The sequence below is a fragment of the Balaenoptera borealis genome (genome assembly GCF_965194805.1).
Source record: "Balaenoptera borealis genome assembly, chromosome: 2".
Lineage (NCBI taxonomy): Eukaryota > Metazoa > Chordata > Mammalia > Artiodactyla > Balaenopteridae > Balaenoptera > Balaenoptera borealis.
The window spans coordinates 38,500,739-38,522,918 of NC_138867.1; the positions used below are offsets into that span (position 1 = coordinate 38,500,739).

The 22,180-nt window shown below is 36.4% G+C and overlaps 2 pseudogenes across 2 annotated transcripts in view; one reads left to right on the forward strand and one right to left on the reverse strand.

Annotated features, from left to right (window-relative positions):
- The window catches only part of LOC309624351 (zinc finger CCHC domain-containing protein 17 pseudogene), a 69,204-nt pseudogene that overhangs the window by 21,593 nt on the left and 25,431 nt on the right, over positions 1 to 22,180 (forward strand). The window lies entirely within an intron of this gene.
- LOC309624341 (mortality factor 4-like protein 1 pseudogene) lies at positions 211 to 1,916 on the reverse strand (annotated as a pseudogene). The gene has a single exon. The product of its transcript is annotated as a mortality factor 4-like protein 1 pseudogene (transcript).

Sequence of the window (22,180 nt, forward strand, 5' to 3'; positions counted from 1 at the left end):
CATTGTGGCACATGACTCTTTTTGAATTATGGTTTTCTCAGGGTATATGCCCAGTAGTGGGATTGCTGGGTCATATGGTAGTTCTATTTTTAGTTTTTTAAGGAACCTCCATACTGTTCTCCATAGTGGCTTTATCAACTTACATTCCCACCAACAGTGCAAGAAGATTCCCTTTTCTCCACACGCTCTCCAGCATTTATTGTTTGTAGATTTTTTTTTTTGAAATTTAAAGAAAAAATTTATTGAAGATCTGAAAAACAATTTCTAAAAGATTGACTTTTCCAGAAAACCGTAGCTACACAATGCATTGCGTCTATCATGTTAAAACGTGCATTAGACACAAATACAAAAACCATGAAACAAGCCACCATTCTTTGACAATCTGAGCAAAGATAAAATGCCTAAGGAACAACATGGATGACTTGCAAAGGATGGGCTCTTTACTGTAAGCACCATAAAAAAAAGGGGGGAGCACAAAGGGACGAGTGTGTTCAGTTATACACACTGAATTGAACCTTTGGCACTAGGAATCAGAGCATTTTGTCATATAGCATTAACACATGTTATAAAAGTGCGTAGTGTCAAAGGAATAGAACCAGCAGCATTCAAAAGCAGCTTTGTCAACTAAGCAATAAAACACTCTACGTCTCTCTGTTGTCCATCATTGAATACACTGGTAGCAACTTTGAAATGAAGAAAAAAAAAAAAAAAGAAAGAAAAAAGGAGCTGTAACCCCTTTTATTTTCTGTTTAAAATCAAACAGAAAACAAACATCACTTCTGTTATACACTAACATTTCCAAAGTACATCATTTGTACAAGAGAAGGACTAGGAAACAAAAATGTGTTTACAGAGATCCAAACAAGAGTGAGTATAAGCGCCTCACACAGCTTTCCGATGGTACTCAGGAGGAGCCACTTCATAATCGTTGGCACTAAACAAAGTTGCAGAGTTCTTTGCCAGGTATTTTAGGAAATCATGAAGATAATTCGGTAATAAAGCAAGGCTCTTCTCATCCAGAGGTGTATAGGCCAACATTGCTCCAATACGTACAAATAATCTCAGTAGATGTGGTGCTCCATACACCTGGGACATGGGCGCATCAGGGTGATCTGCGAGGATTTCAGCATACTGTGGTCTCTCAAATTTGTAGAGAAGCTGAGTGCCCAACATTACATTGAAGTATTCCTTGATCCCTGCCACAACTTCATTAACAGCATACTCCTTATTATCTGTGTTTCCTCGAGATTTCTTGTAATTTGCATAATCCTCTAGAATGGAATCCACATTCTTCTTGGCAGGAAGATAAAAGAGCTGTTTTTGCCGGGTAATTAAGTCCCAATCATCAACAAGCCATGGTTTTAGTTCTTCAGGAATCTTTACTTTAACTTCAACTCTGTTCATGAATGTTTCCTCATTTTCAACAGTAGGATCTACGCGGGCCCTTTTCTTGCGAGGAGGCTGAGGTGTCTCACTGGTACTGCCACCATCTCCATTTCCAGGTGTTTTCTGTTTGTTCTTTTTTGTTTTCACTTCAACATTTTTCTGTTGCAGACCAGAAGTCTTCCTTCCAGGGGCAGCCCCTCTCATCTTCCCCTCTGCACACTGCTCCTGATTGGCTTTTTGAAGTTCTCGTTGTTGCTGCAAATTGGTGTCCACGTATTTGAGTACTCTGCTTTCTGGAACCCATTCATCCCAATTTTTATTCCAACCCCTGTAATGTATAAAGTATTTCACTTGTTTATCCTTTATGGCAACCTTTACACACTTAGCTTCATAAAGAAGAGGCCCATGGAAGCACAGCACTCTCTCACCCTCCTGGAATTTAGGCTTCGGGTCCTGCTTCGGTGCCATTTATAAGTGATTCGCTGCCGCCACTGCCTCCTCCTTCTCCCACCACCCCCAACTACCGCCCCCTACTCTCTGTTTGTAGATTTTTTTTGATGATGGCCATTCTGACTGGTGTGAGGTGATACACCTCCTTGTAGTTTTGATTTGCATTTCTCTAATGATTAGCGATGTTGAGCAGCCTTTCATATGTTTGTTGGCCATCTGTATATCTTCTTTGGAGAAATGTCTATTTAGATCTTCTGCCCATTTTTGGATTGGGTTGTTTGTTTTTTTGATATTGAGTTGCATGATAAAATCCTACTTTTGATGCCAGACTATTTCAAGCCAGATACTTGTTCAACCTCTTGTATCAAACCCTTATCCATTTAAGCTGTTTCTGACAATTCAGAAACAGAAGTTGGCCTGTATTAATAATATTCATGTTGTTCCCTGGAGGAGGATGATCTACAGTGATCAGGTCTGCCTTCTTATTGATTTTTTTTTTTAACATCTTTATTGGAGTATAATTGCTTTACAATGGTGTGTTAGTTTCTACTTTATAACAAAGTGAATCAGCTATACATATACATATATCCCCATGTCTCCTTGCTCTTGCGTCTCCCTCCCACCCTCCATATCCCACCCCTCTAGGTGGTCACAAAGCACCGAGCTGATCTCCCTGTGCTATGTAGCTGCTTCCCACTAGCTATCTATTTTATATTTGGTAGTGTATATATGTCCATACCACTCTCTCACTTCATCGCAGCTTACCCTTCTCCCTCCCCGTGTCCTCAACTCCATTCTTTATGTCCGTGTCTTTACTCCTGTCCTGCCCCTAGGTTCTTCAGAACAACTTTTTTTGTTTGTTTGTTTTTTACATTCCATATATATGTGTTAGCATTTGGTATTTATTTTTCTCTTTCTGACTTACTTCACTCTGTATGACAGACTGTAGGTCCATCCACCTCACTACAAATAACTCAGTTTCATTTCTTTTTATAGCTGAGTAATATTCCATTGTATACATGTGCCACATCTTCTTTATCCATTCATCTGTCAACGGACACTTAGGTTGCTTCCATGTCCTGGCTATTGTAAGTAGAGCTACGATGAACATTGTGGTACATGACTCTTTTTGAATTATGGTTTTCTCAGGGTATATGCCCAGGAGTGGGATTGCTGGGTCATATGGTAGTTCTATTTTTAGTTTTTTAAGGAACCTTCATACTGGTCTCCATAGTGACTGTATCCATTTACATTCCCACCAACAGTGCAAGAAGGTTCCCTTTTCTCCACACCCTCTCCAGCATTTACTGTTTGTAGATTTTTTGATGATGACCTTTCTGACTGGTGTGAGGTGATACCTCATTGTAGTTTTGATTTGCATTTCTCTAATGATTAGTGATTTTGAGCATTCTTTCACGTGTTTGTTGGCAGTCTGTGTATCTTCTTTGGAGAAATGTCTATTTAGGTCTTCTGCCTTTTTTTTTTATTGGGTTGCTTGTTTTTTTGATATTGAGTTGCATGAGCTGCTTATAAATTTTGGAGGTTAATCCTTTGTCAGTTGCTTCATTTGCAAATATTTTCTCCCATTCTGAGGGTTGTCTTTTCATATTGTTTATGGTTTCCTTTGCTGTGCAAAAGCTTTTAAGTGTCATTAGGTCCCATTTGTTTATTTTTGTTCTTATTTCCATTTCTCTAGGAGGTGGGTCAAAAAGGATCTTGCTGTGATTTATGTCAGGGAGTGTTCTACCTATGTTTTCCTCTAAGAGTTTTATAGTGTCTGGCCTTACATTTAGCTCTTTAATCCATTTTGAGTTTATTCTTGTGTATGGTGTTAAGAAGTGTTCTAATTTCATTCTTTTACATGTAGCTGTCCAGTTTTCCCAGCACCACTTACTGAAGAGACTGTCTTTTCTCCATTGTATATTCTTGCCTTTTTTATCAAAAATAAGGTGTCCATATGTGCGTGGGTTTATCTCTGGGCTTTCTATCCTGTTCCATTATCTATATTTCTGTTTTTGTGCCAGTGCCATACTGTCTTGATTACTGTAGCTTTGTACTATAGTCTGAAGTCTGGGAACCTGATTCCTCCAGCTCCATTTTTCTTTCTCAAGATTGCTTTGGCTATTCGGGGTCTTTTGTGTTGGCATACAAATTGTGAAATTTTTTGTTCTAGGTCTGCGAAAAATGCCATTGGTAGTTTGATAGGGATTGCATTGAATCTGTTGATTGCTTTGGGTAGTAGAGTCATTTTCACAATGTTGATTCTTCCAATCCAAGAACATCATATGTACCTCTCCATCTCTTTGTATCATCTTTAATTTCTTTCATCAGTGTCTTATAGTTTTCTGCATATAGGTCTTTTGTCTCCTTAGGTAGGTTTATTCCTAGGTATTTTATTGTTTTTGTTGCAATGGTAAATGGGAGTGTTTCCTTGATATTCAGATTTTTCATCATTAGTGTATAGGAATGCAAGAGATTTCTGTGCATTAATTTTGTATCCTGCTACTTTACCAAATTCATTGATTAGCTCTAGTAGTTTTCTGGTAGCATCTTTAGGTTTCTCTATGTATAGTATCATGTCATCTGCAAACAGTGACAGCTTTGCTTCTTCTTTTCCGATTTGGATTGCTTTTATTTCTTTTTCTTCTCTGATTGCTGTGGCTAAAACTTCCAAAACTATGTTGAATAGTAGTGGTGAGCGTGGACAACCTTGTCTTGTTCCTGATCTTAGAGGAAAGGGTTTCAGTTTTTAATCATTGAGAATGATGTTGGCTGTGGGTTTGTCATATATGGCCTTTGTTATCTTAAGGTAAGTTCCCTCTATTCTTATTGATTTTTAAAGAGAGATTATATTAGTTTTTTCTAGTCATTAAGGGGCTATTTCTGTCATTCTGAAGTAGAGAGTCCATTGGCTGTGTAATATACCTATGTGTGTGGAAGAGACAAAATCGTTTTCATCAGCAAATCAGAATCAGCTACTTTACATCATAGTAAAGGCCTTTCAGTTTCTGTTAGATTTGCACCTAAAATGGTAATTAAGTTTAGGAACCCATATTGTAAAGGAATTTGGTTTAGCTTAGAACTATGGAATTTTGGTGGATAATTAAACACATACAGAAAACCCCACACTGTTCATGGGAGTTTTTATATAAACTGGGGGGCAAAATCATTTTTTCTTAGTTCTGAAAATAATTTGGACTTCTTAAATGAGCCTTGTTTACCCAAATGTGTACCTTAACCTGTTAGTAACTAACTGTTGTTTCAGAACTGACCTAAATATTGAATTCTAACAATGAGATTTTTATGACATCAACCAACCAGACATATCTCAATGATGGTTAAATGCAGACTCCAGAAGTACAATTTGTTAGGCAATCCATATTATTTATTTTCTTTTCTATTGCTCCCCAGAAAGTTTTGTTAGTGTTTTCTTGCCCTTCATACCTTTCCAGGGTACTTGGTGGCAGCATTGAAAGTGGGTTAGGCTGTGAGACGTCAGCGTAAGTCGTGGCAGGAATTTCGGACCTTGTCTGTGTAGATTTATGTGCTTCCAGTTATCAATGTGTGGGAGTTTTGTCAAAAAACCTGGGCTTGTGGTTCCTTTTGTTCTTCAGTGTCTGTTGTGGTTTAACTTTTAAATGGGATGCAAATGTGACTTATAGTGCATGGCATGATGCAATTAGAGAAGATTGGACTTTACAAGGCAATGCAAACTTGAGCAGGGAAGGACTGCACGTGAGTAACATGTTCTTGTGGGTGACGAAGGAACAATCCAGCACGGCTTATGGTGAGACTGGAGAGTAAATACGTGAAAGTTTGCTCTGCATAAAGAAGGTGGCATCCTTCCCTGTGGTCTGGGGGAGCAGAACTAATGCCGTCTCTTAAACATTTTAAAGGAGCTGTTAAGTGTAGCATACCCATGCTGTTAAGAAAAAACATACCCAATAACAATTTTGCCCATTGGGCAGAACCGTATGCCCTGAGTCTATCAGAGACCTAAAGAAGTTCATTTATCACCATTCCAGATAGTCACATGATTGCAATATTTGTGCTAGCACTTTTTGATGTCATGTTCTGAAGAACTTTTAAAGTTCTGAGCAGAAGTCCATGTTGTATGATTAACAAATTTTGCAGGCGGAGCATCCTTAAAGAAGAGATTCCAGTAGATTCAAGTTTGCCAATTCAAAGTTCCTACAGGTACTTAATGACATGAAATCAAATTATTGAAGCATAATTCATTCAGTCACCCATCAAAACTGTCTTGAACACTTTCCATAAGCCAGAAAATAAGTACACATTAATGGCAAAAAATGAAAACAATTAGCATATTTTTAATTTATAAAGCGACATAGACCTGAAAAGAACTGGGTTTTAGTCTTTGCTCTTATACTCTTGTAAGCCTTGTTTTGACAATGCAGATATGTTGTAACTTCCAGTATTTGAAAACACATTCAGCACATTTTAAATAGCTGTTTATTTGAACACTTTTAAAAAATACATTTAGGGTAACAATTTTTAAACTGTAAAGTGAGGAAATTGGATTAGTATTGGCTATTGGGGAAATAGTTGGGTTTCACGTCCCACTACTGCCACTTAACCTTTGTGGGAGTCTTAAAAAATTTCTCTAATTTTCTTTGTCCATCTTCAAAGTAGCACTACTTTGTAGGGCTGTTGTATTGATATTAATGCATGGGAACTGCTTAGAAAAGTGACTGCCACAAAGATGAACCTTACGCCATTGCCCCTCCCCACTGCTAAGTTAGTCTGGTGCTGGATCCCCAGTGACTAAATGTTGCAGTTCCCAACATTCGAGGTCTGCATCTGGAAATTCTAAGAATATTCAAACTGAGAGAGGGCCTTGATCATTTCTCAAGAATGAGAAGGGAGCATTTAATTTTTGGTTCACTGTTAGTGTAAGGACATGGGTCCTGCTCCATTGGATTCAGCATGCAGCAAGCCAACACCTATCTGGAGGCTTTCTGTCATTTGGAAACAGCAGGAGCAGACCTAAGGGAAGAGGGAACAAGAATAAGGGAATTGAGGAACAGCAGGGGAAAAACAATTTTCAGAAAAGCGCAAAATCTAACATAGGTAAATCGTTTTTGTAGGCACCAAGCACTAAAGGGTCAAGATATCTGACAGTTGTCCAGGGAGAAGTGAGGCGAGAGTGGAACAAATCACTCTGCCATAGTGGCAGGGATGGAGACCATGGGAGTGTGGTGGGGAGGGCATGTCCCTGAGTGAGGAAGAGGAAGTGACAAAAGAAAACTTCATCTATTTTCACACTTTGTCTCTGGTCCCATCCTTCCTAGAGATTTTTCTCAGTTTTGTTGTTTTTTCCTTTCCCTTGTTTGGAGAAATGAGGCAGGGGAGGGGCAGCCTTAGTGAGCTGATTCTCTGAAGCAAAGAAGGGGCCAGGTTGGGGACTCGGCTGGGTTTTAGGTTACCTGTGCTAGCACCTGTGCTTAGTTCACTGGGCACCCCAGAGATGGATTGGCAGGCAGAGGAGTTGAATGCAAGTGTTCCCTGTCCATCTGGCTTCTGCCTCTGAGTCTGCTGCTTTACCTTGGTGCAAAAGGCAGCCATTTATCCAACTTCATTAAAAGCCTCTCATACCAAGTCCTGGTTGGTTTCAGGAGACTTTTACTAAAGTTTCATATTTGACGGTAGGAGTGTGGGGTGCATTGTTGAGGTGAGCAGTGTGCATATTTGGGGGGTAGTTCACAAGAAGATATCCCAGAGAATTACATGTGATCTCATTGTATTAGTGAGGGTTCTCCAGGGAAAAGAACCAATAGGATGGAGATATATGTATCAAAGGAGATTTAGAATGAGGAATTGGCTCATGCAGTTATGGAGGCTGAGAAGTATTATGATCAGCCCTCTGGAAACTGGAAAGCTGGTGGTATACTTCAGTCTGAGTCTGAAGGCCTGAGAACCAGGGGAGTCAATGATGTAAATCCCAATCCAAGGGCAAGTGAAATGAGGTGAGATGTCCTAGCTCAATCCATGAGGCAGGGAAAGGAACAAATTACTCCTTCCTCTACATTTCATTCTATTCCGGCCCTCAGTGGATTGGATGACTCCCAGCCACACTGGGGAGAGCAGTCTACCAAGACCACTGTTCCAAAGGCTAATTTCATCCAGAAACCCCCAGAAACAAGGTTGAATCTGGGCACATGTGGCTCACTTAAATTGATGTATAAAATGAATCACACTCATCTTAATTGGTTCTTTTTTCATGTATTTTTCTCTCATTCTTCTCCTCTCGCACTTAGCATGTACATTAAACTCCTAGTATTATTGCATGGTCATTTACCCACCATCTTTTGATATTTTATTGAATTACATCTACCAAGTAAATACTGAATTTATTGGTTAGTTATTGAATTGTTTCTACCATATAAATATTTAGTTCTTGAAAAAGTATTTTTTTAGTATCCTTATTGGAGTATAATTGCTTTAGAATGTTGTGTTAGTTTCTGTTGTACAACAAAGTGAATCAGCTATAAGTATACATATATCCCCATATCCCCTCCCTCTTGAGCCTCCCTCCCATCCTCCCTGTTCCACCCCTCTAGGTCGTCACAAAGCATCAAGCTGAACTTGTGCTATACAGCAGCTTCCCACTAGCCATCGATTTTACATTTGGTAGTGTATCTATGTCAGTGCTACTCTCTCATTTCGTCCCAGCTTCCCCTTCCCACCCCCCTGCCTCCATGTCCTCAAGTCCATTCTCTACATCTGCATCTTTATTCCTGTCCTTTCCTTAGGTTCATCAGTACCGTTTTTTCAGATTCCATATATGTGCGTTAGCATATGGTATTTGTTTTTCTCTTTCTGACTTACTTCACTCTGTATGACAGACTCTAGGTCCATCCACCTCATTACAAATAACTCAATTTCATTTCTTTTTATGGCTGAGTAATATTCCATTGTATATATGTGCCACATCTTCTTTATCCATTTATCTGTTGATGGACATTTAGGTTGCTTCCATGTCCTGGCTATTGTAAATAGTGCTGCAGTGAACACTGTGGTACATGACTCTTTTTGAATTATGGTTTTCTCAGGGTATATGCCCAGGAGTGGGATTTCTGGGTCATATGGTAGTTCTATTTTTAGTTTTTTGAGGAACCTCCATACTGTTCTCCATAGTGGCTTTATCAATTTACATTCCCACCAACAGTGCAGAAGGGTTCCCTTTTTTCCACACCCTCTCCAGCATTAATTGTTTGTAGATTTTTTGATGATGGCCATTCTGACAGGTGTGAGGTGATACCTCATTGTGGTTTTGATTTGCATTTCTCTAATGATTAGTGATGCTGAGCATCTTTTCATGTGCTTCTTGGCCATCTGTATGTCTTCTTTGGAGAAATGTCTATTTAGGTCTTCTGCCCACTTTCGGATTGGGTTGTTTTTTTGTGTGTGATATTGAGCTGCATGAGCTGCTTGTATATTTTGGAGATTAATCCTTTGTTAATTGTTTCGTTTGCAAATATTTTCTCCGATTCTGAGGGTTGTCTTTTCGTCTTGTTTATGGTTTCCTTTGCTGGCTAAAGTTCTTTTAAGTAAAAATTTTTCTAGCCACTTACCTTTACAAAAAGATGGTGTATCTTTTAACGTACATATCACACAGAATGTATTTCAGATTAGTGACTATTTGGCCGTAATCATAAGTTAAATTCAACTCCTATAAAATCTACACTGAGTATAGGATGAATGATAAAAATGATGTAATAGTTGATTTCCTGATGGTGTTTTCTTAAATATTCTGTAATTAAATGCTAGTATAAAATGATAGAAATGTTAGTTTGTTTAAAAAGAAGATAATAAGTTAGTCTTTTACTGGCTATTATAATGAGATTTTATTTATTGGGGTAACATTGGTTTATAACTTTATACAAGTTTCATGTGTACAACATCATAATTCGACTTCTGTATATACTACTAAAAGTCTAGTTTCCATTTGTTACCATACAGTTGACCTCTTTTACCCATTTTGCCTTCCCCCTTCCCTCCCTCCTTCCCCTCTGATAACCATTGATGTTTTCTGTATCTGTGTTTTTGCTCTTGTTTCTTCATTTACTTCTTTTATATTCCACATGTGAGTGAAATCATACAGTATTTGTTTTTCTCTGTCTGACTTGTTTCACTTAGCATAGTACCCTTAAAATCCATCCATGTTGTAGCAAATGGCAATATTTCATCGTATGGTTGAGTAATATTCCAGTGTTTGTGTGTATATGTGTATACCACATCTTTATCCATTCATCCATCAATGGCCACTGAGGTTATTTCCATATCTTGGCTATTGTAAATAATGCTGTAATCAGTATGGAGATGCTTTTTGAATTAGTGTTGTATTCTTTGGATACCCAGAAGTGGAATAGCTGGATCATTTGAAAGTTCCATTCTTAATTTTTTGAGGCATCTTCACATTGTTTTCCATAGTGGCTCCACTAATTTACATTCTCACCAAGCGTGTACAAGTGTTCCCTTTTCTCCACATCCTCTTCCACAAGTGTTATTTCTTATCTTTTTTGATAAGAGCAATTCTAACAGGTGTGAGGTGATAGCTCATCATGGTTTTGATTTGTATTTCCACGATGATTAGTAATGTTGAGCACATTTCCATGTACCTGTTAGCCATCTGTAAGTCTTTGGAAAATTATCTATTCAGTTCCTCTGACCATTTTTCATCAGGTTTCTTTTTTGTTGTTGTTGTATGAATTCTTTATATATTTTGGATATTAACCCCTTATTGGATATGATTTGCAAATATCTTCTCCCATCCAGTAGGTTGTCTTTTTGTTTTGAGTTTCATTTGATGTGCAGAAGAGTTTTAGTTTGACATCGTTCCATTTGTTTATTTTGCATGTGGCTATCCAGTTTTCCCAATGCCTTTTACTGAAGGGACTTTTCATTCTCATTATATTGTTCTTGGCTTTTTTGTTGTAAATTAGTTTTCCATATATGTGTAGGTTTATTTCTGGACTCTCAATTCTGTTCTACTGCTACGTGTATGTTTTCTGCCAATACCATGCTATTTTCGTTACTATAGCTCTGTACTATAATTCAAAATCAGAGACTGTGATACCTCCAGCTTTGTTTTTCTCAAGATTGTTTTGGCTATTTGGCGTCTTTTGTGGTTCCATATAAATTTTAGCATTTTTGTTCTATTTCTGTGAAAAATATTGTTGGGATTTTGGTGCAAGATTGCATTGAATCTGTAGATTGCTTTAGGTAATGTGGATATTTTAAAAATATTAATTCTTCCAATCTGTGAACACAGAATATCTTTCCTTTTCTTTGTGCCTTTAATTTCTTTCAGCAGTGTCTTACAGTTTTTAGTGTACATGTTTTTCACCTCCTTTGTTAGATTTATTTCCAGGTATTCTTTTTGTTGCAGTTGTAAATGGGATCGTTTTTCTTAGTTTCTCTTTCTGATAGGCCATTGTTAGTGTATAGAAACACAACAGATTTTTGCATATTTATTTTGTGCCCTGCAACTTTACTGTATATATTAGTTCCAATAGTTTTTTTGGTGGAGTCTTTAGAGTTCTTTCTATTTAAAATCATGTTATCTGCAAGAACGGACGGTTTTTCTTTGTTTTCAATTTGAATGCTTTTTCTTTTTCTTACCTAATTTCTCTGGCTAGGACTTCAATGCAATGTTTAATAAGAGTGGTGAGAGTGGGCATCCTTATTTTGTTCCTCATCTTAGAGGGATAGCTTTCAGTTTTTCACCATTGAGTACGATGTTAGCTGAGGGTTTTTTCATATGTGGTCTTTTTTATGTTCAAGTATGTCCCTTCTATACCCATTTTTTTGAGAGTTTTTATCATAAATTGACGTTGAATATTGTCAAATGCTTTGTCCACATTTATTGAGATGATCATATAATTTTTATCCTTTGTTAATGTGGTATATCACATTGATTTAGGGGTGTTGAACCATCTTTGCATCCTTGGAATGAATCTCGCTTGATCATGGTGTATAATCCTTTTAAAGTATTGTTGAATTCAGTTTGCTGATATTTTGTTGAGGATTTTTGCATTTATGTTCATCAGAGATACTGGCCTATAATTCCTTTTTTTGTTGTTGTTGTTTTGTCCTTGCCTGGTTTTGGTGTTAGGATATATTATGGCATTATAAAATGAGTTCAGAAGAGTTCCCTCATCTTCATTTTTTAGGAAGAATTTGAGAATAGGTATCAAATCTTCTTTGAATATTTGGTAGAACTTACCAGTGAAGCTGTCTGATCCTGGACTGTTGTTTTTTTGACAGGTTTCTATTGATGTTTCAATCTCCTTACTAGTGATCAGTCTATTCAGATTTTCTGTTTATGATTCAGTCTTGGAAGGTTGTATGATTCTAAGAATTTATCCATTTCTTCTAGATTGTCCAATTTGTTGGTGTATAGCTGTTAATAGTCTCTTATAATCCTTTGCATTTCTGTTATATCTGTTACTTCTCCTCTTTCATTTTTGATTGTTTTATTTGAGTCTTCTCTCTCTTTTTCTTAGTCTAGGTAAAGGTTTGTCAATTTCGTTAAAATTTTCAAAGAACCAGTTCTTAGTTTCACTTATCTTTTCTATTGTCTTTTTAGGCTCTTTCATTTATTTCTGCTCTGATTTTTATTATTTCCTTCCTTCCTTCTGACTTTGGGCTTTATTCTTCTTTTTCTTGTTCCTTTAGTTGTAAGGTTAGACTGAGGTTTTTCTTGTTTCTTGAGTTGGCCTGTGTAGCTATAAACTTCACTCTTGGTACTGCTTTTGCTGCATTCCGTAGGTTTTAGTATGTCATATTTTCATTTTCTTTTGTCTTCAGGTATTTTTGGATTTCTCCTTTGATTGCTTTTTACCCAATAGTTGTTCAGTAGCATGTTATTTAGTCTTCACATGTTTGTAATTTTTCCAGCTTTCTTGTAGTTGGTTTCTAGTTTTATACCCTTGTGGTTAGAAAAGATACTTGATATGATTTTGGTCTTAAATTTGAGACTTGTTTTGTGTCCCAAAATATGGTCTATCCTTGAGAATGTTCCATGTACACTTGAAGAATATGTATTCTACTGCTTTTGGATGGAATGTTCTTTAGATATCTATTGAGACTATCTGATCTAATGTTTCATTTAAGGCTCATTTTTGTTGTTGTTGACTTTGTCTGATATATCCATTGATATAAGTGGGGTGTTAAAATCCCCTGCTATTATTGTCTTGCTGATGATTTCTCACTTTAGGTCTGTTAACAAGTCCTTTATATATTTTGGTGTTCTCATGTTAGGTGCATATATATTAATAAATGTTACATTGTCTTATTAATGGATTGTTCCCCTTATCATTAAATAATGCCCATCTTTGTCTCTTGTTACCTTTTTGGGGTTTGAAATCTGTTTTGTCTAATAAGTATGGCTACACCCAATTTCTTTTGGCTGCCATTTGCCTGGAGTATCATCTTCCATCCCTTCACTTTGAGCCTGTGTTTTCTTTAGAGCTGAGATGAATCTCCTGGTGACAGCATATAGTTGGGTCTTGTTTTTAATCCATCCAGCCACTCTGTCTTTTGATTGGTGAAATCAATACACACTTACATTTAGGGTGACTATTGATGTTTGAGGACTTAGTGCTGCTGTTTTATATTTTGTTTTCTGATTGCTATATCATTTCTTTTTCCTTGTGTTTCTGTCTACCATTTTAGTTTTGTGGTTTTCTATGATTTTTTTTCTCAGTTTCCTCTTTTTTGTTGCTGCTTTAGATTTTTGTTATTATCATGGGCTTTGTATGAAATGTCTCATAGATAAAATAGTCCTTTTTCTGCTGATAGCATCTTTTCTTCATTTGCCTTTACAGGTTCTCTTCTTTTCCCCTTCCCCCCTCTATGTTTTTTTTGTCACATTGTCTGTTTTTATGTTGTGAGTTTGTTACCGAATTAAAGTAGCTATAGTTATTCATAATGCTCCCCCACCATTTAAGTTATAATTGTTTGACAATCTATTCTGATACGGAGTTGGAATTTTCTGATTCTGTGTACTTATCGCCCTAGTCAAAGTTTTGTGTACTTTTGTTTTTTCATTTCAGGTAGAAGTGCTCCTTTGAACATTTCTTGTAAGGCAGGTCTAGTGGTGGTAATCTCCTTCAGCTTTGGTTTTCTGAGAAAGCCTTTATTTCTCCTTTATATCTAATGGATAACTTTGCTGGGCAGAGCATTCTTGGCTGACAGCTTTTAACCTTTCAATATTATGAGTATGTCATTCACTCTCTCCTGGCCTATCAAGTTGATGCTGAGAAATCTGCTGATAGCCTAGTGGGGCTACCTTTGTAGGTTACTGTCCTTTTTCCCTAGCTGCCTTTAAAATTCTTTATCACTGAGTTTTGACAGTTTTAAAATAATGTGTCTTGGAGAGGTTTTTTTGCTTTGGGATTATTAGGTGTTCTATTAGCTTTGTGGACTTGAATATCCAGTTCTTCCCTAGGTTAGAGAAGTTCTCAGCTATTATTTCTTTAAATAAGCTCTCTGTTTCCTTCTACGTCTCTTCTCCTCTGGGATACTTGTTATCCTTATGTTGCCTTATCTAATGGAGTCATATAGTTTTCATAGAGTTTCTTTATTTTTAAAACATCATAGTTCTCTCTCCTACTTGAATATTTTCTAGATTTCTATCTTTGAGCTTGGTAATTTTCTCTTCCATATATATGGTCTGCTCTATTTCCAGTGCTTTCTAATGCATCCTTCATTTATTGAGTTCTTAAGCTCCAGAATTCCATTTTGATTCTTTTTTAGAGTTTCAGTCTCTTTGGTAAAGTATTAGTTTTGTCCATTAATTTTATTCCTGAGTTCATTGAACTGCCTTTTTGAGTTTTCTTGTAGCTCATTGAGTTTCTTTGTGACAGTTATTTTGAATTCTCTATCAGCTATATCACAATTTTCTGTGACTTTAAGTTTGATTTCTGGAGAACTGTCACTTTCTCTTTGTGATACCATATTACCATAGCTTTTCATGGTGCTTGATGGGTTGTTTCTCTGCTAGGGCATTTGAAGTAGTGAAAACCTTTCTTACTTAGGTAAAGCTTTGTTTACTTTGCTTCTCATAATTCAGCAGGTTGGTAATTAGAGGAATTTGTTTTATCAGTAGGTAGCACTACAGCATAATTTTCTGATTTCTCTTGTCTGAGCTGCCTCTGGCTATATTTGAGAATTGGCACTTTCCACCCTCCACCGCCTCTGCCGGAGGTGTTCCCAGTGTCTTCAGAGTTGCTGGTGCTTTGCTGCTGCCAGTGTTGCTGTTGTAGAAGTGAGGAGGGAGAAGTTAGGGGAGGGTTGTGTGTGCCTCAGCTTCTGCTGCCCTGTTTCCTGTGGCTGTGGGTGCTGCTGAAGCCAGGAGACCAGAATCATGGCTGCTGTCTCCTCTATGTGTTCCAATTCACCTGCCTTCAGATGTACAGATGTGTGAATCACTCTGGTATCCTGGTATGCTGGGCAGAGGAACCTTTGAGTTCTGCATGTTTAACTAGGTGTGGATTGAAGAGGAGAGACAACGGGAGTGTTTCACACTGCCATTGTGCTGACCTCACTCCCATAATGAAACTTTCAAAGGGTGACTTCCAACTTATGTGTTACTGACTGGGTGCTTTCCAATTATTAAAAAGTGGTAGGCATTAGGAAAGGACACCAAAACTACAGAAATGAGCTATGATGAAACCAGATTCACTGGAATGCAACCAAAAAGAAAAGATATGAACAAAAGTTTCGTAAAAAAGCATTCCCAGAGATGATACTGTCCAACTTTTTTTTACAGGGAAAGCTGATAACTGAAGGTTGCACATAAAGAATACAACTCATTTTTCCTAATTTTTCTTCAGCTGGTTTTACTGTTTTTCTGATTTATATCTATTTTTCTTATTATAAAACAGGATGATCTTCTGATTATAAAAGAAGCTCATACTGATTTTACTGCATTTAGAAAACTTGGAAGGCTTTAAAGGAAACTATCAAAGTCTATAGTCATCTTACTGTGTCTGTTAGTTTTTGCTTTGTGAAAAAACAAATCCAAAATTTAATGGCTTAAAAAATCCCCATTTATTTAATTCATAATTCTGTGGGATGGCTGGTTATATTTCTGTTCTGGGCTGAAGTGGTCAGCTGGAAGTTTGGCGTGTGATGGCTGATCTTGGGTAACCTCATTCATATGTCTGGCAGTTGGCTGGCTGGTTGGTTTAGGGGGCCTTAGCTGGGATGGCTTGTCTCTGTTTCATGTGGCCTCCCACTTTCCTCCCACTATCCCAGGCTTCTTTACATGGCAGTCTCAGTGTTCCAGAAAGTAACATGAGGGCAAAGTCCCACATGTGAGCACTTATTAAGCCTCTGCTTGTTTCACATTAACCAATGCCTAATTGGCTAAAGGAAGTCTTGTGGCCAGGTTGGGAGTCAGATGAGATGATATTACTGAAGAGTAGTCAATTGGAAAGGCACTTACTGTGGCCAGTTTTACAAATAACATAAAAAGACATTTGGGTCATAATTTATATTCAGCATTGTGTCTTACAGTTTCCACTTAGGTAAGTTTTCATACTGTAATTTTTCTATTAAATATTCTTCAGAAATATTCTTAATGGTTGCATAATATTAAAATATGTGGTTGTACTATAATTTATGTACTTCCCTACTAAAAATGCTAGGTGACTTTTAATATTTCTCTATTCTAAAAAGAAAAAAACTCAATCTTTGATTTTGGTGCATATTACTGGATTGATTTATATAAATAATCTTGAAGCTCTTGATAAAGATTGCCTAACTACTCGCCAGAAAAATTGAAGCAATTATATTATCGGGAGCAGTGTCTGAGAATATCAAATTTACTACCATTTCATGGACCCAGGCTTATATACAATTTGGAAATCTTTGTCAATTTGATAGGTAAAAAGGTATATATTCAAATTTATAATTTTTATTGTCTCAAACATTAAACATTTAAAAAATAAGGTAGCATTTTCTCTTGTAAGCCATTAGCTATTTTTTAGAAATTTTTAAATTGAAATAAAAATTTATATAAAAGATAAACTTGAGGTGGAAGATGTTTTAAATATGGTTTTATTTTTATAATAGGAAAACCACATACTTTGCCTTCAGTCTTTGCATCCTGTAATAGTAAGTGCAACTGTGAGAAATTTAAAAACATTTCATGCTCAAAAAACATATATTTAAAAAAAATAGAGATTGAAACTAGATGCCAAGATACTATGGTAACATAAAAATCTGAATCTTTAAAAATTTGTTTTCGAGGTCATCTAGAAGGAGAAAAGGTTCTTTTAGGTGTCAGACTCAAAATACCCACCTTTAAGCAAATACTTAGGAGAATATCAGAGTGACACAAAATTTATGTTTTGTGTGTGTGTGTGTTGGGGAAATATTAACTTATTAACACTGCAAATCCTAGAATTTTGATTTTAATTGATTTTGTTACTTCATCGTGATCAAGTTTTAATAGAAGCATTAGATGTCATAGAATGTCATAAAAACAACTCCCCATATGCTGGATTCATATATTTTCCATCATAGGTTAGGTGATTAAAATTTCAAGCTTAATCTATACAATCTATGCAGTGTGAGAGTTTTGGTTGTTGTGAAGACCTTAACTTTTGCACTTCCTGACTTCTAAATAATTGCATAAAGTAGCTTTTCAAAATGTTTTTGAAGCGGAGCTTGAGAAGATGTTTTGAGGACAGGCATATAACAAAAGCAAAACAGAGGAGAGAAGCTATTGGAAGCACTACTGGATGCGCTTCTGGTTGGGGCTGATGATGTGGGGGAACAATTTAAACTCAAGTGACTCTGACTAATTTTTAGACCTAAAATGCCTAGATAGATGCTTATCCCTCATTAGCAGTTGGTAATTTTATAACACGTGACTTTTAATAGAAAAGGGCAGAAAGAAGACAAAGAAGATTTTGAACTGAATGAAGGAGAGGAGGTAATTTCATCAAGCTGTTGAAATACACTGATTGTGACTCTTGCAGTGAGAAAGGATGTATATTGTAGAAAATAAACCACTTGTGAGAATTTAGCAAGGAACAAAAAACCAATGGCAAAAGACTCACCTCCCACATCTAATATTTCTGCTATGGTCCCATAAAGGAAAACTAAAAGGACTTCAGCCTTAGGGTACATATGGCTTTACAGTGTATATTATATTTTCATTCCATGGTGTCTTTTACTTACTCAAAATTGTTTGCAAACATTTAATTCATGTGCTATAATTCAGGCCGTATGCCCCTGGAGATCATATGCTTTTTCCCCCCTTCTGTTCTATAAATGTTACAGGTATTGTATTTTCTGGATATAACAATGTCACGTTATTTCATTTTTTACTTTGAGGACCCCAAGTTGTTTAAGATGTGAATGTCACATTTGGACAAGGAGAATCCAACTGGAATCTTTGGTCACACAATAGTGACTAAAATTGTGATCACTGCATTCTGAATATGTTCTTGTAAAGAAAATGATATAACTCCTTCAAATTATTTTTTTGAGTAAAATAATTCTGTTAGGAAACTTCAGTTTTACATTACTTTTTAACCTGATAAGGTTGGTTGCTCAAATGTTCCTCAAACAAAGCAGCAAGTAACTCCCTCCCCACAACAATAACAAACAAGGAAAATGAGATATTCTCAATGCAAAAATATTTTTGAACATTTTTCTTTCCCATTAATATCTTATTTGTGTAATGGTGCTGAAAAGTATATATAGTAATAATGCTCTGAAGAGTGAGAATTATCCTTTCAAGGCAACTTAAGATAAAATTGGTGCTTCAGTAATCTTGACAACATACCACACAACTAAGGTCTAGAAAATATTACAGATTATAATGTGAACTTTGTTAAACTCTTAAAACATTATAGTGGCTTGGTGGAATCTTTGTTAATATTATTGCCCCCTCCCACTCCATGATCATTTAATGAAAAGAATTTAACTCGATTGTATCAGATACAATTAAGTTCTGCATTTAAGAGTAACCTCAAAGTGACTTGATCAAGCTAGAGAATTAGTTCTCTCTCAAGTAACAGAAAGCTGCGGATAGTTTAGAATTGGCATGACAGCTTATCAGAGTCTAAAGTCTCCTCCTATCTTTCTATCCACCTTATTTAACATGTGAATTCCATTCCTGAGTTTGCTATAGTTTTAAGGAAGTCCATCTTTCACATAAGCTTTCTAGCTAGCCAACAGGAAGAAAGGTGGCTGGGCAAAAGTGGGATGTACCAGTTGTCAGTTGTCCTTTAAAGATGCTTCCCTAGAAAACCAAGGTAAACTTCTACTTACATATCATGGGCCAGAACTTAGTCACAAAGCCATCCTTCATTGCAAGTGAGGCTTAGAATATTACCACCCTGAATATACTTCATTTCTGTTAGTAATGAAAAAGTGAAGGGTAGATATTAGATAGGCAATGAGACATCACTGCCTGATACATCTATTTTAAACTCGTGGAAGAGAAGAACGTTTAGGTACAAACACATGACACATACTGTATTCTCTATATATTTGTTCCCTGACAGGTTGCAAAGATCATGCTAACACCAGCTTGAGTGTCTGCTTCTTTGTCTACCCACTCCTACCACTTACCTCTTTGCAAAACTTTCTCTTCCTAACTTCTATCACTCGATGGACACTGCTTACCTGAGCTCATGGGAGGACTATCCAGGAGCTCTTGGAAGTAAAGAAATGAAAGAGTTTGAGAATCTAGAATCTTTCCAATGTAAAATTTGACTTAACTGGATAAATGGAATATATACCAGGAAAGAAAATTGGTAATGAGTACATCTTCCATGAGAACAACAGAGTAGGAGATGTGAGTAATATGGGAACACAAGGAAAGTGCTTCTCTGTGAATATCACTGAAGAACCTTGAAGATGAAAATGGAGAGTTTTAAAGAAACAAAAATTGGGGTGGAGGTAGAAGGGACTTTTTTTGAATTACAGTTACACGTGATATATTTTTATTTAAATCCATAACATATGCAGCTACCAAAATCATCAGCTTCAAGCAATACTTCTATCCAAACCTATTGAGATTCTCTATTACCTATTGAGTTTCATCTATACCTAATAATATTTAAGTTCTTCCACCAAATATCTCCTCTCCATTTGAACTATATCCTTATTGCTTCAGAATATACTCCTGGACTTCAGTTGTCTTGAGCGTGTGTTGTTACCTCAAGGGTGCATGTTCTTTGTTTCTGATATATAAATGCTCTATTTAATGATCTACCTGGCAGAGGTTTTTTGTTTGTTTGTTTGTTTTTCTCTTTAAACAAAAGCACTTATGTGACTCTCTTAAATGTGCTCCAGCTAGGACTTCCTGCCATGCAGCAATGACAATGCAAATCTATATCTACTTTGACCCTTACCCATTCAGAGGGAGTTTTGCAGAACTCATGAAGGTCACAAAGTCACAGCCTTAATTGAAATCTTTTATCTACAATTCAAGTCCCTTATTATCTATTATACCCTTTGCAAGATGCTAAAGCAATCTCAATAGCCCTCTGCCACTCCAAGCAGGAATTAACCAGCCTTGTGCTAATCCTCTTCTGATTACTATTAACCTATTTGCATAGAAAGTTCTGAATATAATATTAACACAAGAAACGGACATTGTACCTAGGTGACTGGGGATGGTGCAAGTGTAGGACAGTCTTTATCCTATTTTTACTTCATAGACTCTCAATTGAGTTCTTGGTTCATGTCACTTACATTTTTTAAGAAAATAGGTATTATTTAGTCTCCTTATTACCATATCTCTTTTCCTGCATTGTCTGGCTGATCTTTGAGTTTCTCTGAATTCTTTCACTTGACATATTCTGCTTCTAATAATCAACCCTGATAATATTCCACCGCCAGTGCATGGCCTCCCAGCTAGACTTTTTGTTTCCCTTATAGCTTGGTATAGCTGATTAAGTTCTGGTCCTTGGAATATGATTAGGAGTGAGGTTCTCTTAAAAGAAAGCAATTGACAGCACCTCCTTTTTTTTTCTTTCTTCCTGATGGCTGGGAAATGGAGACAACTGGAGTATTGAACCAAGAGTTGGAAGTTTGGTTTTGAGGATGCAATCCATCCTGCTAGCCCTGAACCAGACATCTCTGGATTACTACATGAGAAACAGATTTGACCTTCTTTAGGTTACTTGTTTTGTTTGGGGAGTAGAAGGAAGAAAAGAGAAGTGACTCTCTTTGTCTTAGCAGCATTACCATATGCTAACTGATACACTGGTTTAATTTAAGTTCTAGTTGATCTGATTTCCCTTGGGCAAGTTACTTATTCTGTAAATTTGTTCAATTATAAAATAAGAATAACATGTCTTCAAGGGTAGTTGTGGGAATCAAGTGCAATAATACATGAAGTTTAATAATTTTGGGAGAAAAAATTTAAACTCGTGGAATAAGTATAACACAAGCTAGATCTTCCTTCTTGTTCCTAAGAGCTGGATTTTTGAGTAACAAACCACAGATACTTCATTGTTTTCAGAATAAATGCTAAATAGACTTAAAAACATATAGAACTCACTATATAGTGCCGTAATAATGTTTTCAAGAAAGCATGATTAATATAAGTTGCTTGAAAACATGGTCTGGGTGGCCTAAATTTCAAAATGAGACTCTCAGACATAAGGCTTGGCAGTTTAGAGACCTGATTTCTGTATTTGATTTAGGGATAAATTTATCTTTTCCTGTCTTGATTTTCTCTTTAAGGTAGAATATCTCACAATATTTGTAGCTCAGTGAATAATAAACTGATAATTATGAGGGGCTTTAACTACACAAAGTTATTATCTATAATAACTCAAAAATTAGAACGCGTGTAAAACATCTTAGGATATTTTCTGTTCTCAAGATAATCATATTATAGATAGCCTCATCGTATAAGGAAAATTCATAGGGCAAATCATCTTTTTTTTTTAGTTCAGAGACCATCTCATTGACTATTGGGAGACACAATTTCACTTAGTGACATTTTTACTTGTGTGGTCTCTTTTCCTCAATGTTCTTCATTCCCATGTATTTTATTAATACTACCAAGTATGAAAGATTTTTTTTCCTACTTGAGTTTGTACAACTATTTTCATTATGCAAAGACATTGTTCATGAAACAGAAAACAAGGAATTAGTTTAATCACATAAAATTATTTTCCCTTTGTATTCAAGACCTTTTATTTTTGCCTATCCCCACCCCAATTATGCAATCTTAGTTCTCTATACTTCCCAGTACAAACCTCTTACTAAGATGATTTTAAAAATGTGGTTTTTTAAAGAGGCACCAAGTGTTACTGAGATATTATTTGAGTCAATTAAT